The following is a 20,856-nucleotide window of genomic DNA, read 5'->3' on the forward strand; positions in this document are numbered from 1 at the left end:
CATGTCTGTACTTAACACAAGCTGTGTATAAAATTGTGAGAGGTGATTGGTTGGTTAGTTCAGGTAACGTCCCTTCTTTTTACTATTCACTTAGTGTCCGTAGGGAGGAATGAATTTATTAGAAAGCACAGTGGCGTAAACATCTCAGAAACATTGGGTGAGCTGAAGTGGGACATATAATAAGTAGGCTGAAGATTTGCTCTTAAATGTCTTATTTTGCTTTGTGGCCAGAAAATGTAGGCTTTTACATTTGAGACGTTGTTGTGGCATTGCAGTCACAAGTGCCTATTTCGAAGTAACTGCCTCTTTGAGTGCCCACAATGAGAAAATAACGAAATGCAGTTTAATGTCTAGATATGCTGGTTGGATTTGAGTCTCCTTTTCTTTCTTCTTACCATGGCCTAATTTTTTTCGCTCTGTGCATCACATTTTGTTCGTACCAGCCAATCAGAATGAGATCAGAGAAAATACATCTGCAACAATTAATCAGTTTACATATCGATTAGGGGTTAGAGCTGTAGGATTATATGGTGAAGAGAACACAATGTGCACCCGAAAAATGTTCCTTCTTGTTTCACACAATTTCTGAAAATGACGCATTCCTTTGCTGTCTACATTTACCTATTTCATTCGTACGTGCCATTTTCGAAGATTTTTGAATGCATAATCCGGGAAAATGTTGAAAATCTCTCGATGCTCATTATTGCCTGTTTTGCGTTTTTTGTGCTTCTGCCTACCTATTTTCAGATTTTCTTACTACCTATCTATCCTCATCATGTTTTTAACCCCTTCCTTACTTGTCTAATATCGATTTGATCACGGATAGTGGCGTAGTAGTGGACCACTTGAAAGTATCATATTGAGATGTGGCAAATGATTATGAAATATTTTGAAAGTAGCTAGTAATTAAGCTGTGAGAGTTTTTTAAGTATATAATGAAACATTTTGTCTTTTTAACTGCAGGGACTTTATACCCAGACTTCGAGGCGCTATGCAATGGAGCAGCTCGCAGCGTTCATCTTAGGGTTGTTTCCTACTGAAGTTCAAATGCTATGGAAGAATACATCTTTGATTTTAAAGCAATTTGAAGGAAAACTTTAAAATAGATTTTGCATTTAATTCTAACGACGTTTTACAAATAAATAAGCTACATAAACATGTGTAGAATTAGGGAATTTTTTCAAATCGTCAAGTTACTGTACCTGGATATTCAAGTAAAGAGCTAAAGAGTTGTTGCAAGCAGGGTTGTAAAAGGTCCAGGAATTTTAATTAAATTCAATTCCGGTCCAGGAGAGAAAATCAGGAAGCGTAAATGGGTTCTGGACCGTAAAGAACATCTATATCTGTAAAGTATTTAAATTCGGTCCAGGAACCTTTCTTCCCGATCAATTTAAATACGGTCCAGGAACCTTTTTACCGGAAGAATTTAAATACAGTCCGGAAACATTTTTTCCGAACCAATTTAAATTCGCTCCAGGAACCTTTATTCCAGGATCAATTTAAATATGATCCAGGAACCTTTTTACTGAATCAGTTTAAATGGGATCCAAGTTCCGTATTGAAATGAAACAATACTCAACTTGGATCGAGTACGGACCTGACGATAAACAATTATTAACTTGTGAACATGAAAGACTAATCCAGGTGCTGGCTGTCTCGAGAATCTAAGGTAAAAGGTAGAAATGGGCGAGACGCAAACGACGCAGTCCCGTTGCTCCTCTCAATGTAGCCCCATTCTATCGCGCGCATTCCTTCACTTGGTTGTACCAACACTGCCCTTCTCTGTTGTGATATCTGCTGAGATTACAGCAGCCTCACGTTACCTCATCGACGGCTCCTATTGGCTGCGGTTCCTGGATCGGATGCCGGAGCAACACGTGACGGGTTTGTTTGAACTCAATGGGACGCCACACTAATATAGTACATTGCTTTATGTACAGTAACTCTTCGACAATGGAGTTTTTGAACCTGGCCCACGAGAGAACAACAGCTTTATGATGTATTCCTTGTGCTACGCTTTCTACAACCGCAGTGTGACATTCTAACGTAAAACGTACTCGCGGACATTTGTAGAAGGCAAATTTTCATCGGTCAACCCTGGTCCAGGAATTGTAAATAAATTCAATCCCGGACTAGGAAAGAAAATCAGCAAACGTAAATGAGTTCCAGACAGTGTATAACCTTTTCATATTTAATGCATTTCAATTCGGTCCAGGAACCTTTTTCCCGCATCAATTTAAAAACGGTCCAGGAACATTTTTTCAATGTAACAATACGCAATTTGGACCGAATTAAAATTGTGCGAGAAAAAATTTCCGGTCCTGCAGCGGAACCCAATATAATCCATTATATATTATCGGTTCCTGAACCTTTATCAACCCTGGTTGCAAGTCCACTTTGTGAACAGATAGACTAATCGTGACTGGACGGGATCCGACCCAATATTTGCCTCCACCAGACATCCAATCCGGGACTCCTTGAACGAAGTGACAGCGTTCCTAGTCTAAAATAAAAGATAATAACGTGCAAATTATTTTGTTGGCTGCAGCTTCACAGGTCTATTTAAGTTGGCGCCGCTTGAAGAAATTAAACAGAAATACGTGTTGAGGAAGCTTCCAAAGTCTTCGTTAAGGCCACGACGGACGGTTTCGGGGTAGTTTTCCGCGACAGAGCCCATACTGACATCGTGCTTTTCACACGCAGCGAAACAATCGGGATTCTCGCCATGGCCTTGGACGAGAGGCACGAAAGCCTGATGGATCCTACCCTGCGTTACCAACCTCCTGATAAGAATAATCTGTGAAATTATGCTAAATGCTGATCAATTCTGCTAGAATATATACAATAATAACAATGAATTATTATCATTGATAATTAGTAACAGTAATTTATAATTATGATTATTTTTAGGATGAATGTAGTTTTAAGTTATGCATCTATTTCTCGAGATTAGTTCAACAAGTAAATTTGTGGTTGATTGCATTATCAGAATTTGACATGCTAATCTAGAATATGCAGTATATAAAGTAGAGCAGAGAATTATTGGTATGTACAAAGAAAAGGAAAGAAACAGAAGTTTGCAAATTATTTTAGATTTTCCCATTATGCAATCACAGACTGCTAGGGTTCGCATCATTATGCTAGGGTTGGCATCTCTGCTCTGCTTCAAAACAACTTCCAGCTTAATTTATGGCTTGGGTCGGTATCCTCTTTTTCGGTGTCGGGGGCGAAGGGAGCTGTGTACGACTCTTCTTGTGTCGAGGGGAGCTCCGGATGCAAACCCACCATAGGAAGGTCCTTCCAGGAAATTTGTCGTATCGGGCTACGTGCGCGCCTGTCCCATTTAGCTCCGTTGTTTCTTGGTGCACTCGGTATCGAGGTAGGGGTCGCAGCCGATGTTATCGGTGTGTGTGCAAACGTGCTAAACCGCCCATCCTCCACGCTGGGAGCTGGGGATATTTGTAGGAGGGGAGAAACTTAGCATAACGCTTATGAGAGTACTGTTTTACTTGGAAATATAAAACTTCCAATCGCGAAGAGGAAAATATGAACTGGAAGAGAACAGGTTGAAGATTTTGTTTGCGGTGGGAAAAGTTGTAACTTCCATTTGCTTAGCTGTAACTTGAACTTGCATCTCCATTAGGGATAAATGGAGTAAATGCTTATTCGTAATACTTTTGAGATGGTATCTAGCTTAATAATCATCGCAGGGAGAAATTCATACTCTCTTCTACTGTCACGGATAGTTCTGGATTTTAGAAATCCTCGTTACAACTCAGAACTGTCCGTGATTGCCTATTGAGACGACATTGAATTAAATACACACCTAACGTGCAAGTCCTACTCTTTGCTTTGTTATTGATGGACTGAAGAAAACCACGGAAGAACCTAATTCAGGAGAAAGTGAGGAGAAGGAATTAAGAAACTAATTAGCAACATTTGCAAATACTGTGCCTTTGTTATATTTAACAATAATAAAGGGTTTTGTGTCCATATTGGTCTGAGCCATCTCCCGCTTAGCTGATAGCTAGCGCTTTCGCCTTTGATGTTATCAGTACTGGGTTCGATTCTCGATCCAATTGCGGTTTTGACCCGGCATCGTAACGAAGGAAGAACCAGCTGGTTTCGGCAGCTGGAATGCCAGAAAACAATAGCTAATTTGACAAGGTAAAGCAAACGAAAAACCGGTTGACAGGCCTTGCCCTTGGCCCAAACGTGCCTTAATTGGAAGGGGCAAAACGAATTTCCAGGAGAATGGTGAACATTTGGGAAAAATTCACATACTTAAATCCTTCAAACGGGTATCACGTGGCACAATTATCTTCGTAAAGCATACTTTAGTTGCACACAATTCGACTTAGTCGTTGCAGTAAAACTACTCTTGAAATATACAAGTGCAAGTACTCTGCTATATCCGTAAGTCTAGATAGTTCTTTATTTTTTTTAGTTTTGCAATAGTTTCTCTTACATACTGGCATAGTTGATATATTCCTTGCAAACTAAATCACTAACAATGTAACTATCTAAGAACTAGCGCCAATCAGTGATTTCCCAAACCAGGAAATATCACAGAAACTATGATCAGGCAGGCCAAAATTTATTGTCCTAACTAGCTAATTGCCCTGCGTTGCCCGGGTATTTATTTATCCCAATCTTCTATTAGACAGGAAAGTAATTAATTCTAACTATAGTGGAAAATGAACGTGGAGCTGAACGGCATTGGGAGTGTCACTATTCATCTTAGAGACCCAGAAAACTACGCATTCGACACAAATATCGGTTGTTTTCGATTATTTTTAAATGTTATCCCCTTCCCACCCCCCCTTCCCCCCCACCCCCCACCCCGAGGGGTGCCAGGGGTGTCTTGGAGTTGAACAGCATTGGGAGTGCCACTCTTCATCTTAGAGACCCCGAAAAATTTGGATTCCAAAATAATATCGGTCGTTTTTGATTATTTTTACATGTCACCCCTCCCAACCCCCGGGGCTGCCAGGGGTGTCTTACCCCCACAGTATTTTTTTCCATATTGCAAGTGATATGCGTACCAAGTTTGGTTGAAATCGCTCCACACATACACACACACACGCACGCACAAATATATATCTTTTTATATATTAGAGTTTGTAATTCAGATTTGTTTTTCTGAAACTGTTGGCTAATCGCGGCGATGAAGATTATTGTTCTTATGATGAAATTGATGAAGGTACACCCACAAATAACACCAACACCAAGGCCGGGATTAGAACCCAGGACCCCTTGGCGTGCATTGTGCTAACACCACCCCGCTACGGAGGTGGGCTTAAGTTTAGTGTTGACTGCTACTAGTATTCGTTGACAGAACCAATTTATTCATTCCTATGTAACAAAAGGATTTATAGAAATGAATACCTAACTCAGAGATAGCCAAAATCCCCGACCCGTGAAAATACTTCCTAGATTTATAAATTCATGGCGAGATACCAAGAGGGAGAAGTGAAACTTTGTGTGATAACTTATTGATAAAAAACTTTCGCATGTAATGGAATATTAGTTTTTAATAGACAGGTGGCAATACAGTTGAAAAAAAATTATGCAGTGTTAAATTAGTATTTTAGCCAGGCTCTCGCCGATGGAAGAGTGATGACGTCATCGCCTTTTAATCAGGGGATCTTGGATTTGATATTTGGAGGCACAGTTGTTCGGAATCCAATTCAAACTGTAGATCCAGTCCCGTTTAGTCTATCTGTTCGTAACGTGGACTTAATTCAAACAAACAAACACGTATTTGCACCACATAATATCGATAATTTTAGAAAAGTTTAGAAAATTTTAAATCCCCACATTTGGTACTTTGTGAAATATCGGCAAATGACTCTTGTTATCGCTCTCGCATTTCGAGAGATCGGTCCCGGGTTCGATTCCCGGTGGGAGCCGTCAATAACCCAGCGTCGTGATTGTGGAGCTACTTCGCAAGAACTTGCGGTCCCAAGTCTCGAAGGACAGAAACAGCGTCAATGGGACTCGGCTCGTCACCCAATGCAAAAATCATTCTGGCAGGTTCTGGCCCTAGAGAGGACTTTTGCATCACGGAGATTAGTTTTTGAATCTACTTTTATGTAGTTTTCATTTTATGATTGTCAACTTTATGCACAAATAGGCTAATCGCGACGGAAACTACAGTTTATAGTGGGATCCGAACCAATATGTGTCTCCATCTGGTTCCGAACCTGAGACGCCTTGAATAAAAGTGACGAACTTACCACTATGCCATCCGGGGGAACCTCACTTTAGATTTCAATAACGTGAGTTTTTGTTTAAGGTTCATTTTTTCGAGACATAGGCTAATCGTAATTGGACCTACAGTTTAAAGTTGGATCCGAACCACTAAGTGCCTCCAGCGGATATTGAACCTTGGACCTCTTGATTACATCGTTGCCACTACGACATCTTGGAGACACAGATTGAAAGGCGTCTGCTACAAGATAAGACGTAATTCGATTGTGGAATCCCAAGCTTTCCTAACTACGTATCCTCCAGAAGAACGGAGACAGAACCGGATAAAGCAAAGCCGGAAATAAATGTGACTGAAACGCATCCCCACATTAGATAAGGAAATTGATTTTTGAACTGATTGATTTGGTTTAGTTTATTTCACCTTCCCGCCACTTCTGGATAATCGCCAAGATGAGTGATGATATGATGAAATTGATGAAGGCACACACATAGAACACCCTTGCCCAGGCCTCTATTCGAACCAGGGACCACTGGCGTTGTAGGACGGTGTGCTTAGGTAAGGAAGACAAGGTACTGTAGAAGTAAGGTATGCATTCAGTCACTCACCTTGCTTAACTTTGATCGCTCTGCATAGGTGCTGGATGATGTCCGTTTACCACTGTTCTGTACACTCTGCGTTCAGACTCTAATGATTCCTTCACACACTTATATTTCAGAGAGGTCCACAACCTCGCTGTTGAGCTGGGCTCTGGGCGAAGAGCTTCGTGTGCTTTAAGCAAGGTTACGCGCCTCAGTTCATCCCGCCTACCTTCGTCTAAAATCCATCTCGCTGAGATGTCCTTGGCTAGGGTTGAAAGCTCACAAGGACGTCGCTGGCGAAGTGAAGAAAACTAAAGCCGTGTCTCGCCTACGTCACAAACTGTTGCATTGTGGGATCGAGCAGGCATGGTTGAGGCCAGTTCTTGTTAGCATACGTAATTCAAGCACGCTGGTGATACTAGCATATACATTCCTGATCTAAAACTAATGTGCCGATGTACAGAACGCTACGTGTTGGATATATCGTTGCAATTCTTCTTCCTCTTCTTTCACATGACCCGGTCAACAATACATTGTCGATTCGATACCTGGTGGAGGCACATAGTGGTTCGGATTCCACTTTAAACTGTAGGTCCAGTCCCGATTAGCCTTACTGTGCACAAAGTGGACTTAAAATTACACCAAATCAACTCAAACTCAAAATATCTTGTCGACTTTGGACATCGTTACTGTTATTGTATTTGTCTTAATACTTTTCTTCTGAAATTGATAGATAGTCAATCAAGTTCACCAGTAGCACAAACATAAACGATTATATGAATAAATCACTTTTATCCTTTGCTGTTATTTTATAAGAATCATTTTATATTTCGTTGCAAACGACAAATAAAATTTGCCGCAAACATGGCAGCTGTGCCCATCGTGACGTCACATGAAACCTACCTATAGAGTGAGTCGCACACACAAAATATACACTCACTTCATGTCTAGAACTATATTTCGTGACGTATCGGAACTGTCTCACATTTAATAATAATAATAATAACAACAACAACAACAATACCAAAAATAATAGTAATAACAATACCAATAATAATAATAATCTAGTTTGTCAGTAGTAAGTAAATAAGATTAATACATATTTTAATAATAATATTAAGATATGTTAAATACTGGTAAAATAAAATTATTGTTATTATTACGAAAAAGGGAAAATATAACACTAAGTATTTATTAAATAAGTTGCATCAAGTTAATAACTAAAATCTGTATAAAAAATTTCCTCCTACCCAAGAAAATAACGTCAAAAAATGTTTACATGGGTTGTTAGTTCCAGCTGATGAAAATCCCCTGATCATTATTTATGCTAATTTTTATTGTAGTACTACGAGTAAAATTTTGCAGGCACTGTCAACATATAGCTTTATAATCACAATATAAGTATTTTCTTCATATAAGTTCTTTAGCAATAAATCAGCTTCACATACGAGACAACTGCAAACAAGTATTTTGCTTATTTAATATTAGACTTCGTAAGTGAAGGGTTTGGCCCTCCTGGAATCCACTCGAAATACATAATTGTTGTTGAGATATACCGTGAGACTTACAGCATGAAGTTGGGCTTGGCTTGCGTCCACAGTTTTATATACGTCCATAAGCTTTAATGAGTACTGTAGAATCGAGAGCTGCAAGGAGAAGAGAATTTCGCTCGAAGGGCAAATAGTTGGTACGGACTACGCTAGATAGCGTACGGAATTGAGAGCTTCTTCGCTAGAGCGAAAAAGGCTCGAGCAGGCAAAAAGTGAGGGATGCACTGGAAGCCCAGTTGTACAGTGTCTCTCAAAAGTTTTAGGACAACGACATTTTAAACTAGGCAACCCAATTGACACAAAGCGTTGGTGGGTTGCGTGTAGAGTTAGGCTCAATTTCAGGGTTTCCACATGCACAATAGATATTTATAAAATACGCGAAAGGAATAAAAGCAAGTAATATTGTATAAAATTATGAAAAATATCACTATTATATCGCAAGTGACAAAATTCTTTCTGAAAGAAAAAAAAAAGGTTTCTTAGTATTTCATCGCTGATGAGTCTACAGAAAGGAAAAGAGGTGAGAGAAAACGAAAGGTGACAAAGGAGAGGAGAAAGAGAAAGCGAAAGGAGAAGAGGAAAAGTAGAGGAGAGAAGAAAGAGAGGATAAACGAGGAGAGGAGATGTAGTGAGGAGAATGGAAAAAGATTCGAGGAGAGATGAGGAAAATGGAGCAAAGAAGAGAGAAGAGGAGAAGAGGAGACGAGAGGAGGGGAGTGGAGAGTAAAGTAAAGGAGCGAAAAAGAGAAGAACGAATAGAAGAGGAGAAGAGTGCAGTGGAGTCGGAAATCTGAGACAGGAGATACGAGAAGTGGAGATGAGTGGGATGGAGATAAGATGCGAGAAAAGTAGGGAAGGCGATATGAGATAAAAGCAGAGCGAGCAGAAGGAGAGGAGAGGAGAAGGAGAAGAGAAGAACAGAAAGGACTGAAGAGAAGAGGTAGTTGCAGAAAATATCGTCTCAGCGTCAAGAATTGATGCATTGGTCAAATTATCGACATGAAACATTCAATAACATTTTGAAATGTATTGGAGAATGTATTAGATCGGTTCGAAATGCCTTTTGGCTTAGTTCAGAGCAAGGTAAAATCTTCCATGTAAGATCTTTGATTTTACCTGCGATTATACCACTAAAAACATGAATGTTATTTGAATATTTATAAAAATTAACCAATTTTTGTCCACTTCTCGGTTCGCTGAAATGGAGATTTTGTAATTTAATATTTTCCCTCCCCACCATCGTTAATTCCAAACTGAATCATTCCGTTTCACACGGCGTGGACAATGAACAAAATGGGATAGGTCTAAAATTTACGAACATTTACTGCCACCGGAAGGGTTTGAACCTACGACCATCAGATTGACAGTCCTGAACGGTAAACACTACCCTACAAGCTTTCGCTCCTGAAAGTAAGTAGAAGGAGCTGACCAATGTGAAATGTAGATGCAACTCTCCTCCTACATGTAATGTGCGAACAATACTTGTTTGTAACAAAGAAAACGAAGTTAGTACGACTCGGCGAAAATATTTAATGGAGATTTGCACACGATGAAAACTTTTCATTCGATATTTGCGTAGGTATCCTTGCATTGAACTCGAGTGGCAAAAGGGGTAAAATTAGTATGTCCTGAATTCCCACAAATATAAATAGTTATTTCATTAATATTTGTCAATGTCTTTGAAGCAGTACACAATTATCGTTAGAGTATCATAATTCACTATCTTATACATGGAAATATCCCTTTGAATGTGTGTCAATTCATTTATTTGTTTATTATTTTTATAAATTCCATAGGCAGAACAATGTAGCCACTATACACTGCTATTACAAATAATGTTACCATGCTCTTGTTTATAATAAAAAGAGAATTAAAAAAAGAAAACCTAGTATGGACGATCGAACCTGGGACCGCTAGCAGCCCAATCAAGAACTCTAACCGCTACACCACGCCCTTACCTTCGACAGAAACAACAATTTTTAAGTATTCTGTCCCTCCAATATTGTAAATGTCGTTGGGTATACATGTAGTTGAACTTTTACTTTAATTTTGAATTGCTTTCTTGTTATATAACATATATCTTCGAGAAATAATTTTCGAAGTGATGAAGAAAAACGAGAATATTGGTAGTTGCGAATACGAGTTATTTCTTCTAACTTATTATTGTGATTATACATTATTAATGGAAAATATCTAGAGGCTTGAACATTGCAGGACGATATTATTTTCCTGTGATACTGCAAAGGACGAAATGCTTGTTTACTGACGCAAGTGTCGTGTTCAGAACAGTCTTCTGAAATGTATTTGCTTTTGCGTAAGGTAACACGAAATAATTACACCGTTTGCGAACTACCAAATCTGCGCAACGTTAGACGTAAACAGGCGGAAAATTTTATTGATAAAATCACTTCACATTTGACAGTATTAGTCAAGAGAGACTGGTGGGACACTGTGTTAAGGTAGATACTTCTTATTTTTCTTCCTCGAAGAACAACAATTTTTAAAGTAGAGTAACAGTCGTTCTGCTCTTTCTTATTTCTTTTAAATTCTTCCACATTCCTTTAATTGGGTTAAAAATAAATACAAATATTGCTTGCATTTCTGTCATTGACATAGACCAGGCCCATACGCAGGATTTCTTTGAGGGAGGGGCGAGACCCAAATTTATAATTTTTATATATATATATATATATATATATATATATATATATATATATAAGAGAGAGACAGAGAGATATTTCAAAATAGTTCAAATAGTGCGAGCGCCATTGAAAAGTCATGATAATTCTATGTTTAGAAAATAATATGTTTATAAATTAAATGTTGCGTACTAGGAATTATTATTACAATAAAGAACATGTCTAATTGTGAGTTAAGAAAAAGCAATAATAAAGAGACATTCTCGCATCACGATTGCAGTTCGAAAAAGTCGGGACAGTAATTGAAAGTAACGCACTGTCCTGACAAAATCGCTGAATCGTACGTCTGATAGCTTTGCATCAATGATTATAAAACTACAACTACCCAATATTGCAGCCTGAAGACTTTTGCGCAATAAACGGATTCATTTATGTAAGAACAAAATTGAAATTTTTACACATTTCTAAAATCGACGATGTTATTTTCGTAGTTATTGATAGGTTCACATTTAAATATTTTTTTCATGGTTCGAGCGGGGCATGCCCTCCCCCCTGGGTACTGGCCTGACGTAGACAGTGGGAGAGAAATTTCGGAGAATCTTTCTATTAAATTTTATTATTTAAATAATAATAATCCTATTGCGCTACAGATCAATATTGGGCCAAGGCTTACCTACCGACTGCTGGCCTCCCTCCCAGGCGGGTCACCAGGGGTGCGTGGAGATCTGCAGCCTGACTAGGGGGACGGGTGGCCCGACAGACCCCCAGCCGTTGTAGGACTTCGCGACCGGATTACGATCACTCACTCGGAGCTCCCCAATTTCTTCACGATGGTGGGTTGCCACCGGCCCTATACACAGGCCGAATATTCCCGGAGACTGAACCCGGGATCGAACCTATGCTCAGATAGGTTAAACCGTTTATTGACAATCGTGAACTTTTCGTTTAATAGATAATATTTGGTTTTAAACGACGGGAGAATATTGGTCAAATTTCCTTTCGTGTTCTTTTGAGAGAATATATACTTCTACAATAGCAATCGCGTTCGGAAACGGTGAAAAAAAATGACTTCGTTTTCAAAGGCAGACAAGCTTGGTAGCGTAGCTTGCTCGCATTCAAAGTGACTCACTCACGCTATTCAAGGCCGCTTCTTATCTCAAAACACTGTGCATCGATGCACAATGTCTGCACCCAGCAAGTTACAAGTGACCAGAGTCGAATTTGAAAGAGAATCTGAAGAATGATAGATTTCATCAGAGGCGGCTAGGTGGGCACAAGCTCAACATGCAATAGTCTAAGTCATAATATCTGTCAAACAAGAAATCTTATTGAATAAGTATTGGGATAGTAATGCATGTATCCGCTCCTTTTTAACAATGTAAGCTCGAAGACAATCTGTATTCCATTTGTTTATATTGGCAACTTGGTCAACCGGAGGTTATTATAAGGAACTATTTCGTAGATGTTCATGAAACCGTTATAAAATTACAAATAAAGTATATTCACAAGCTTAGATATAATAGCCACGAAGAAATAAATTCAGAGTTAAATTTCAAATGCATGTGTATAGAGTAATTCTAGAAGTACAGAGCTATATCAGAGCATTGAACTTCTTTTTGCAGGACAACGTTTACAATATTGACACGGCATAATAATTAAGAACTGTTGCTCCAAGGGAAACAAAGGGCGTAGTGTATTGGTTAGAGTTCTTGAAAGCATTCGATCGTCCATACTAGGTTTTCTTTTTTTAATTCTCTTTTTATTATAAACAAGAGCATGGTAACATTATTTGTAATAGCAGTGTATAGTGGCTACATTGTTCTGCCTATGGAATTTATAAAAATAATAAACAAATAAATGAATTGACACACATTCAAAGGGATATTTCCATGTATAAGATAGTGAATTATGATACTCTAACGATAATTGTGTACTGCTTCAAAGACATTGACAAATATTAATGAAATAACTATTTATATTTGTGGGAATTCAGGACATACTAATTTTACCCCTTTTGCCACTCGAGTTCAATGCAAGGATACCTACGCAAATATCGAATGAAAAGTTTTCATCGTGTGCAAATCTCCATTAAATGTTTTCGCCGAGTCGTACTACCTTCGTTTTCTTTGTTACAAACAAGTATTGTTTGCACATTACATGTAGGAGGAGAGTTGCATCTACATTTCACATTGGTCAGCTCCTTCTACTTACTTTCAGGAGCGAAAGCTTGTAGGGTAGTGTTTACCGTTCAGGACTGTCAATCTGATGGTCGTAGGTTCAAACCCTTCCGGTGGCAGTAAATTTTCGTAAGTTTTAGACCTATCCCATTGTGTTCATTGTCCACGCCGTGTGAAACGGAATGATTCAGTTTGGAATTAACGATGGTGGGGAGGGAAAATATTAAATTACAAAATCTCCATTTCAGCGAACCGAGAAGTGGACAAAAATTGGTTAATTTTTATAAATATTCAAATAACATTCATGTTTTTAGTGGTATAATCGCAGGTAAAATCAAAGATCTTACATGGAAGATTTTACCTTGCTCTGAACTAAGCCAAAAGGCATTTCGAACCGATCTAATACATTCTCCAATACATTTCAAAATGTTATTGAATGTTTCATGTCGATAATTTGACCAATGCATCAATTCTTGACGCTGAGACGATATTTTCTGCAACTACCTCTTCTCTTCAGTCCTTTCTGTTCTTCTCTTCTCCTTCTCCTCTCCTCTCCTTCTGCTCGCTCTGCTTTTATCTCATATCGCCTTCCCTACTTTTCTCGCATCTTATTTCCATCCCACTCATCTCCACTCCTCGTATCTCCTGTCTCAGATTTCCGACTCCACTGCACTCTTCTCTTCTTCTTTTCGTTCTTCTCTTTTTCTCTCCTTTACTTTACTCTCCACTCCCCTCCTCTCGTCTCCTCTTCTCCTCTTCTCTCTTCTCTGCTCCATTTTCCTCATCATTAGTATTAATTCTACATTTCGCAAAATCAACAAATACTATAGAAAATAACCCAGTCAGATCGTTGAATTTTAGAAAGGCAAACTTTCTTGGAATTTACGAAATGTTACGTGATGTAAACTGGGCACCTATTAGTAGCATGTATAATGTAGATGATGCTGTAAAGTTCTTTAATGGCAATATTAACTCAACATTTAATCATAAAGTACCAACAAAGAAAATCTATGCAAATAATAAATATCCTTGTTGATTTACGCGAGAGATCATTGAAACACTTAAACTTAAAGAACGACATAGAAGGCGCATGAAATACGATAGCGACAGTAGAATTAAGTGCAAAGATATTCGTAAAAAAGTAAAAACACTCATAGGTAAGGCATATAATATGTACCTAAGAGAAACAGAAGAAAGTATTGAGAAAAATAGTAAATTATTCTGGAGTTACGTAAAAACCAGAAAAGGTAGAAATACTTATTCAAACCAAAGTATGACATACGTATATGGATAATGTAATAGAAACAAATCAAGGTATAGTCGATAACTTTGCTTGTTACTTTAAATCTGTCTATTCTGAGTTTCCAAGCACGTATGATGTAACAGAGCAAAGGGAATTATGCGTATCTAATTCACTCTCAAGCACAAAATTACTGAACCGGAATACTGGGAGGCAATAAAAAAATTAAAACCCAAAAAATCTAGTGGGCCTGATGGAATCCCTCCATATTTACTTAAAGGGTGCGCTGAAGTGCTTAAAACGCCTCTATTCTTAATATTTAATATAATTATGAGGACGCAAACTTTTCCTACAATCTGGAAGTTAACAAGAATATGTCCTATCTTTAAATCAGGTGAAAATGCAAAAATTGAAAACTACAGACGATTGCCATTCTGTGTGCTCCAGCAAAAGTGTGGGAACAAATTTTGTATTCAAGGATTTTTAAGCATGTTAGAAGCTATATAAGTAGCAATCAACATGGCTTTTTTCCATGCCGATCCACTACAACTAACCTAGTAAATTTTGTCCAAGATGTCCACAATGCCTTTTATAATAGATCAAGCGTGCATTCAATTTATATTGATTTTGCTAAAGCATTTGATAGAATTAAACATAATCTTATTTTACGTAAGTTATCAACGTTTGGGTTCACAATCAATTTAATAAATTTATTCAAATCATATCTTCAGGGAAGAAAGCAATGTGTAACATATAAACAATCAATATCTCGTGAGTATTATGTAAACTCTTGTGTGCCCCAAGGATCAAATCTCGGGCCTCTATTATTTATGTTGTTTATAAATGATTTGCCAACTTATGTTAAGTATTCAAAATGCCTTATTTACGCTGATGATGTAAAATTATATAAAGAAATTACTAGTGTAGAAGATACATTAAAACTTCAAGAAGATCTAAATGCATTATGAGTGGAGTTGTATAAATGATCTTAGTTTTAACATAGAGAAGTGTTGCTTTATGCAGTTAACAAATAAGAGAAATACTATTCATTATACATACTCTGTAAATAGTCAATTGCTTCCTCAGGTGTTCGTAGTAAAAGACCTTGGTGTTTTTATTGATTCTTCCTTGACGTTCAAACAGCATATCTCACATGCTGTTAATAACGCATACAAAATACTAGGCTTTGTTATTAGAAATACTAAGAATTTCAGAAGTATAAACTGTATAACAACCATATACAACAGTATTGTAAGAAGTAGACTGGAATATGCTTCTATTATCTCGTCACCAATCTACAAATCACATGAAAATACCGTGGAGAGAACACAGAAGAAATTTTTGAGGTATTTATATTATATAAAATATAAAAAGCCAGTACAATATAATGTGCCATATCAAAATTTGCTGCATGAATTTAATTTTAAAAGCCTTCGTAATAGGCGGAATATTCTGTATCACTTATACTTACATAAAACTGTAAACGGTATGTTAGACAATAGTTATTTCCTCAGTCAACTACAATTCAATACCAGAAAAAGTAATTTACGTGGGCGAAATTTACTGATTCCGAAAATTCCCAAAACTGAGAAATATAAAAGCAGCCCATTAAGTAGAATGTGTGATTTGTATAATACGCTTTCAATGAATAACCAGGCCTTAGATTTATCATTGCCATTCACACTATATAAAAAAATGATTGAAACAGAATTATGACAAAATACACTGTAATCATTCCGGTATCACTATTCTCCCATTATTTTCCATTGTATTCTACAATTATATATCTATAGGTATTTTATGTATGTACTTATTGCACAAGTCTTTGTTCTTGTATGGTGAAAGACAAGAGAAAGCGTCAGATTGTTTAATTTAATTATTGATTATGTTATTGATTAATTGTATTATAGGTGGATGTATGTTTATATATTTGCTAATTGTATTGTTTTCTTTGTATTTTTTTCCTGTCGTCTGTAATTGGAGGTTTACCTCTGTTGAGAGCAGTAAATAAATAAATAAATAAATAAATAAATCTCTCCTAGAATCTTTTTCCATTCTCCTCACTACATCTCCTCTCCTCGTTTATCCTCTCTTTCTTCTCTCCTCTACTTTTCCTCTTCTCCTTTCGCTTTCTCTTTCTCCTCTCCTTTGTCACCTTTCGTTTTCTCTCACCTCTTTTCCTTTCTGTAGACTCATCAGCGATGAAATACTAAGAAACCTTTTTTTTTCTTTCAGAAATAATTTTTTCACTTGCGATATAATAGTGATATTTTTCATAATTTTATACAATATTACTTGCTTTTATTCCTTTCGCGTATTTTATAAATATCTATTGTGCATGTGGAAACCCTGAAATTGAGCCTAACTCTACACGCAACCCACCAACGCCTTGTGTAAATTGGGTTGCCTAGTTTAAAATGTCGTTGTCCTAAAACTTTTGAGAGACACTGTACACGTGCAAGGGTAAGTTCTCTGTGACCAGGGCCGACGATAGTAATTTTGCCGCCCTGGGCGGTGGCAGCAAATGGCTCTCTCCCTTTCAACCTCCCCCCTCTTATAATCCAGCAACGGGAAATTGAAAATCAATATATTCCTAAGTAAAACGTCAAACTATAAAATAAATAATGAGATTTGCTAAGCTATTACAATACTATTAAGCACAACAGAATGTCTCGCTCGACCACAGTTTAACTTTTAAAAATGCGGCACAAATTTGATATAATTATTATACTTTATGAAACTCTCTCTCTCTCTCTTAAACGTATCTTAAATGTAACAAGTATTAGGAAAGAAATGAAAGCTTGACTTCATATGTTTACCGTTATACGTCTGCGATATATGAATGGATTTTTAAGATAATTACATGTAATATTCCCGGATCTTCCGCGTGGGTGATCTAAAGTATTAATTCTTTCCTGTGTTGTCCCCGCATAAATCGGCTCTGGGGTTCAACCAGCCTCACATTAATGGGTACCTGGGGGCAACCCTGGGAAGTAAAGGGGGCCGGAGGGTGGTTCTGATCACATCACCTCCAAAATGGCCGAGATCGAGAATGTGTGGCGCCCTACCGCCACATCCCCTTAATGTGCCTTCAAGACATGGTGCTATATGCACAGGGAAATTTACCTTTACCTTTGCATGTAATTTTTTTTCGTATAATGGTACCTTGCATAAAATGGAAACAAGCTTGTTTTAGACATGATTGGCCGAAGATAGTATTTTTATTTGCCTCAATTAAAAAACAAAAAAAATGTTCGCCACTTGCCACGGTTTCGGACACAGTTAATAAATTCGAAGTTCTCCACTCACATTAGGTGCAAAATCATGACCCTTTATCAGTTTAAGGTCTCCTTTGTTGTAATGGTTTTATTAGAGCCGAAAGCAATTTTAGTTCATCTTTTAATTCAGTAGCCTTCATGTGTTAACATTCCGGCAAGTTTTCTACACTTTCCAGACAAAAGATCAGATGGCATTTCCATATGCTCACTACTATCATAAAAGAAATTGAAAATTCACTTTGATGTTTAAGCTGCTCAAATCTTTCGCCTTAGAGTTAAAATAAAAGTCTAGGACCTGGTAATAAAACTCAACTTTGTACCGTTTCATCATACTGAAACTGCTTCTTCTTTCGATTTCGGCCCTGTACAGTGTTGCCTATCTTTGGATCATCTATATCTAAATTCGATGCCAATTCTTTCTCATCAACCGGGACTCATAGGTTGCCACCCCCCGACGCCTCCACGAGTGGAGGGAGGGAGGCCTTGCCATGCTGCAGTGGCGTCCAAGAAACTTTGAAATTTGTCATCACGCCTGCTTTTTTCAAAGCGCTGATATGTTTGCAAGAATTCATCTTACACACCGTAGATAAATGTTTTGAAGACATTTGCTCATTACATTAAGTGGAGTAAAGAGTCATACCAGATAACTAGTTATCAAAAGTAAAGCCACACAACTGGTTTGCAATACACTGAGCCTCATGTGCGACCATTTTGGATAATTTTGTTGTCGGCAATTATTTGAAGGAGCGCATCATAGATCTCTCCTATTTGATATCTCAACGGAGTTAAGGCATCGAATCCGCTTTCCCACCTTGTGGCACTCAGTGTTTTTAAAGTGAGACTACTTATATGTTCCTTCAAAATGGTGTGTTGGCATATATTAACTTCCAAGTAATATAATATACGAGGGATGATCGAAAAAAAGGTTACAAAGTCTATTATGCTATATGTGTTAGACATAGCTGGAAGATCAACACACCTGATGATGGACGGCACTCAACACTAGTCCTCGATGTAATCACCTTTTTTGTTCAAGCACTTGTCACAACGGTAGATGAGGTTTTCCATACCGGTTGCACAGAAATCCGCGTCAAGTTCTCGTAGCCACCGTGAGGCAGCTCTTTTGACATCATCACATGTCAGATAATGGTAGCCAGCCAACCAAATGGTAGTCCCAGCTCAGCTGATATTGAGCGTAATATTCTTGTTCTGTCCTCACGAATACACTCATCTACAAGGGCACAGTTCACGTCAGTGGCTGAGGTACTGGATCTACCGCTGTGTCGAGGATTGTCATTAACAATACTGTCCGTCCTTATTTGAAGGCACGACACCACTTCGCTACATGTTGCCTTGAAATTTCCCCCTCCCTATACCCCTCCACAATCTGCCTATGAATGTCAGCAGGTGTAGTGTTTTTGGCCCACAGGAACCGCACCACTGGCCTCACTTCTACTCTTGACAAATTTTCTAGACGAGTCACCAATTTAAATGTCCGCTTCTCGGGTATACATGGTCAGAATCCGAAGTCTTCAAACCCGCAAGAAGACAAACATGTTATTAATTTACACATAAATTTTCGTTACGTTACAATGAATAAAACAAAAGTTATATGCTTTGTAACCTTTTTTTCCAATCATCCTTCTTAATAACTTTCAAGTTTTCAATAGGCTTTTTTTTTCTTCTCTTCAAATTTCGCTGCCCTAAAAATTTACCGCTCTGGGCGGTGGAACAGTTGCCACCCCCCCCCCCTTCCGCCTGCCCTGTGTGTGAAATTGGGCCCTCATATATGAATCGTGAAGTGAAAGACACAATGATATTAAAAGTTAAGAGTTGGTTGTTGACTTGGTATTTTATGCACAGTAAGGCCGTGCATTTAAAATATGTGTGTGCAACCTGGTTATTTAAAGTGAGATCCATGAGTATTTCCGTACAAATTGTCCATGACTATTTTCATTAATTTTTCTATTACATCTTATTTGTTTTTAAGAGATGGATTTTTATGTATGCTGATGCAGAAGTTGTCAACAGCTTGTTTTGAGTTTTCTTTTAATTCTTGAAGCTCTTTTTGGGTCGAATAAAGTGCACGAACATGGTGATGGACAATTTCCATGGTAATACTCATGGATACCACTGTACGTACAGTAAGGCAAAGGTGAGGGAGTGAGTTCTTCACAGCTTTTATTTGAAAATGTTATTTTCACAAAATTTCGGAGGAGTCTGTAGCCCCTTCGCCCCCCTCCTCTGCGTCCACCAGTGTCTACGAATTATTTAATTTTATGGGTATTCATGTTATAGCAAGTATTTTGACTGTAGACTCAAAAGATCGATAGATCAGAAGATCCAGCAATGTTGAAAAGAGAGTTGTTGGTGCTTTCAATATGTAACCGTTATTTGTTCCGTGGGTACTAATTCGACTATTGAATAACTAATAAAATAGCATTTGAATCATTCTCCGTTGCAGTAAATAATGACTGTGTAAGTTTCTGTGCATATTCCAAGATAGTAAAGAAGGGTTATGAGAGCAACACATTGTCCATATATTCTCATACTTCTCAACCAATATGCCTGTTAAAATGAAGAGCTCCAATAATGCATCAAGTGGCAATAAAATCTTATTTTTGCAGCCAAAATACCGAGAAGTGTGCATAATAGTTAACGATTACAGTAAAACGGTTACAGGCACAGGCCTCTAGCCTGTATGTTTAATGAGATTTCAATAACGAAAAGTACTTACGTTCTAAATTCAGAGAAAATTCTGGAATGTCGTTTCCCTGTGAAAGCAATGCAAGGTAACTTCATTTTTAAATCTTCTTGTACACGGTTCGGTTGTAAAGAAACGCACGACTCGACACACGGTTGAAATCAATGTTAGCGCGAACAACAAGACGTTCATGGTGTCATCAGCTTCCTTCCGTGCAATGAAGTGCGCTCAGAAACGAAGCCAAACCTAGAGGAAAAACAGTTATCTCGTGCTTTTGGCAATACGCACAGAAATATCTGTTCTGAAGTGAAGAATGGTTGAAAATATTTTCTCTGGGTGATTTAAATTTCAATCAGCTTGCAAAACGTAAAATAAAATATTCATTTGAACTGACTGAGTCGACATGATGAAGACTGAGTACGCCAACTTACTAACTTTCGAAAATGATTTCTTCAATTATGACTAAAACCCGCGCG

The sequence above is a fragment of the Lepisma saccharinum genome, unplaced genomic scaffold, assembly GCF_977018435.1.
Source record: "Lepisma saccharinum unplaced genomic scaffold, izLepSacc3.1 HAP1_SCAFFOLD_500, whole genome shotgun sequence".
In the NCBI taxonomy this organism is placed as follows: Eukaryota; Metazoa; Arthropoda; class Insecta; order Zygentoma; family Lepismatidae; genus Lepisma; species Lepisma saccharinum.